The sequence below is a fragment of the Poromitra crassiceps genome, assembly GCF_964638095.1.
Source record: "Poromitra crassiceps genome assembly, chromosome: 27".
NCBI lineage: Eukaryota > Metazoa > Chordata > Actinopteri > Beryciformes > Melamphaidae > Poromitra > Poromitra crassiceps.
Genome location: NC_139650.1, coordinates 15,455,485 through 15,459,123, shown reverse-complemented (window position 1 = coordinate 15,459,123; position 3,639 = coordinate 15,455,485). Strand labels below are relative to the sequence as shown.

Here is a 3,639-nt window from a genome sequence, read left to right as displayed (position 1 = left end):
GGTCTGTCACGTAGGCTACGTGGTCCGTCAGTGTTCCTTCTCCTCTTAATGCATCAGTCAGCGTACAGACGCTCTGACCTGGTCCCGACCACCAGTGTGTGGTCGGTCAGGTGGTCTGTCACGTAGGCTAGTGGTCCGTCAGTGTTAATTTTCCTCTTAATGCAGTCAGCATACAGACGCTCTGACCATGGTCCGGACCACCAGTGTGTGGTCGGTCAGGTGGTCTGTCACGTAGGCTACGTGGTCCGTCAGTGTTCCTTCTCCTCTTAATGCATCAGTCAGCGTACAGACGCTCTGACCATGGTCCGGCCGTGGTCGGTCAGGTGGTCAGTCAGTGTGGTCTGTCACGTAGGCTACGTGGTCTGTCAGTGTTCCTTCTCCTCTGTGTGTGGTCGGTCATGTGGTCTGTCACACGTGGTCCGTCACGACAAATCCCCCCCAATATTTAAGCCTGATAAAATGTGCCCCCCCAACAAAAATGAGAAAACAGAGATTTACTGCGCGATACAGCTGTTCGTGGCATTACCGCGGAGCCACCGCAAAGGCTGGGGAACATTAGTCCGTAAAGAAGGGGGGGGGAAGGGGAGAAAGGGGGAAGGGGAGAAAGGGGGAAGAAAGGGGGGAAAAGGGGGAGGAAAAGGAAGAAAAATTGGGAGGACGCAGGTTCGAATCCAGCTGTGGACTTACTTGAATTTTGTCCAATGTCATTCAGTTATTGCCTTGGTGCTCTAAACGATGTCAATGTGCTGCAACTCAAATCTAATTAAACTATAATGTGATTTTGATCAACTTTTAATGCACCATCACATTAGGCTACATAGTGGCTGGCACTCAATGAGTTAGGCTACTTGTGTAAAATGGAAGAGACAGGTTTACAATCCCACCTCAAGCATGTTAGTAAATATGCAATGCATGGTTTTAAAACTGGGTCTTTATTATTGTAATAGGGAAAGAAAGTATGCACTTTAAATATTTAGTTTTTTTAGGCTATCTCAAAAGTGGGTAATGCCCTAAAGAAAAGTTGAAAGTAATGATTGAATGAGTGATAACTGATTTGAGCACTTTATTGGTCATTCAGTCAAGTATAAAACGTATTGGCTATAATGTATTATGTAGTAGATTTAAATATCATGGTATTATCAAAGACACGAAGAGAGAATACATTTCAAATAAATTCATCATTTACAAAAACAAAACGATTAGACAATGTGCAATCTAAATCAAATAAAGAACACAGTGGACAATGAATAATAATAAACAGCAATCAAAAGAAGAAAAAGAAGAAAAGAGACAGAGAGGGCCCTTTGAATGAGAGTTCACTTGTCTGACCCCAGAGTGTCCAATCACAGCTAGAGCAGGAGCTGACACAACCAAATGGCAGCATCAGAAAGGGTCAGTGTGAGTGTAACTTTGTGTAGATCAGTGTCGAGTGTGTGTGGTGAGTGTAACTTTGTGTAGATCAGTGTCGAGTGTGTGTGGTGTGCAAAAAGCTGGCATCTGTATGCTGCCATCATGCTGGCGTCAGCAGCTCCTGGGTCCAGGTCTTGATGATGGTGGGTTGTGTTGGAGGCGAGCAGGCTCTGCAGACACCACACTGACACTTCACCACTGTAGGGAAAACACAAACATGGGACACATCAGACTGATAGATACATGTTGTAGATGATAGATGAAAAGAGACATAGTTGGCATGGATTAAACAGGATGAATCACATTTTTGATGTAGATCCTGGACCTGTTTTAATGCCAGGTGTAAATTGAATCCAGCTAAGTAAGTAAGCAATTAACTAAGAAAGTAACGTTTATTTGTAACGTTTATTTATATAGCACCTTTCACAGAGCAGTCACATTGACTGGTGATGTAGGGATGGATCAGGTCACAGATTTACACAGGTGCCTGACCATGCAGGGCTTTAGAAGTGATTACAAGAACCTTAAACTTGATGGAAGCCAATGTAAGGAAGCTAAGATGGATGTGATGTGACATGTCGTGCTGGACTAAGCAGCTGTGTCCACAGGGAACGTCTGTTTGAGCTGCCAGCGCCTTTCTGCAATTCATTCTCTATGGTAAGGACGCTCTAGGAGCGCTCCTCTTCCCAGCACCGCACCTGGTGTTTAAACGCTCTTGATGGCTAGTGTTTTTGGGCAGGGTGCTCTGGGCGCCTCAAGCAGAGAAAAGTTACACTTTTGGAGAGGCAGGCTACTCATCAATGTCAATTTTTTTCAGCAGCAACAAATAAATGCTGTGTCTGTGCACGTTGGAAGCACTCTGGACATGATTTCCAAAGCATTCTGACCTGGGAAAAAAACAAAAAACAAAAAAACAATCCCTGTGGGCATGCGGCCTTAGTCAACAGCAGTGTACTGGACCATTTGTAGACAGTCCAGGGACCGGTGAGGCATGTCAAAAGGGAATTACAGTACTCCAGGTGGGATGATACAAAAGGCATCAATAATAATCTGTGTGACACAACAGACCTGAGTGTTTGTTTCTAAAATGGGTGTGTGTGTGTGTGGGGGGGGGGGGGTGGCATGTACAGGACAATGACTTAACTTGATCAAAGGACATAGCCTGATCAAAATAACATCAATATTTCTAAGATTAGACCATACAGTTAAACACTGAACAACCTTGGAAATGATTTTGTCTGAAGCAATAGTAATGACTTGAGTCTTGTCTGTGTGAGGTTGTTAAAACATTTTTAACACAATCTGGACAGGAGACACAATCAGGTACTCACTGTCAGGAGTCGTGCAGGCTGGTCCACGCTCGCTGTAGCAGGTGGGATGTGTGCCTGTGCAGACAAGATGTGGTGTGCTGCTGGATGACGAGCAGGAGCTCCTTCAGATACTCCAATGCCTGGGACACGCTGTCTGGAGTGTAGGCGCTCACCTTGAGAAAGATACACAGAGGGAAAAATAAGTCCCAGTGAAATTAAATATGACTATTTCACCTTGTTGGCCAAGGAGGCATGAGTGGGTGAAGGTGAGGTCATACCTGAAGCCCTGCTTGGAGTAGAGGGTCACCTTGCTCCATCTTGCTGGGATACTTCAGTAATCCCTGAGCTGTGCAGATACCTGGCTGTGGCAGTCTGAAACACACAATGCACATACGGTAACTTAACTGGACTAGCATACATGTACCATCACATACTGTACCTGATGTTACAGTGTATTGTGTTAGGGTCATGTTGTTAACTTGAACATGGATAAGCCATATAATCTTACCCTATAAAGGTCATGCCATCTCTCTTTTTTTGGGCAAGGAGCAGGTATGTTTCCCTCACTGGATGGCCATACCAGACACCCCAGTAGAGAGCCACTCAGTGTCACCTGCCATAGCCTTGTTGTTTCGTAATGACATCTGAAATTATGTACAGTAGACTAAATTATACTTACAGCAATAAACAAACATACTGTAGCGTATCGGGTAATTACGTGTATTGGGGTGTTTCCGTGCTTGGCTAGGAACTGATATGTGTGGGTGTGTTCCTAGGGGGAGGGGGATATATGTGACCAGCGGCCGGGGCGGAAGCCAGTCAGTGCCATGTGGGCGAGCAGACCGGTTGTTGTGTCTAGAGCTAGCGGTGTGAAGCTAGCTGCTAGGAGCTAAAGGAGCCTGTGAATAAAGAACCTGTA

General features: G+C 45.2%; 1 long non-coding RNA gene across 1 annotated transcript; it reads right to left on the bottom strand.

The window, feature by feature from the left end:
* Positions 1–1,361: 1,361 nt before the first annotated feature.
* Positions 1,362–3,094, bottom strand: LOC310799031. The gene is made up of 3 exons (XR_014553801.1): positions 2,999–3,094; positions 2,742–2,893; positions 1,362–1,608 (listed from the first exon to the last, which is right to left on the bottom strand). It is a non-coding gene; the product is annotated as an uncharacterized lncRNA (long non-coding RNA).
* Between the last annotated feature and the right edge of the window lie 545 nt (positions 3,095–3,639).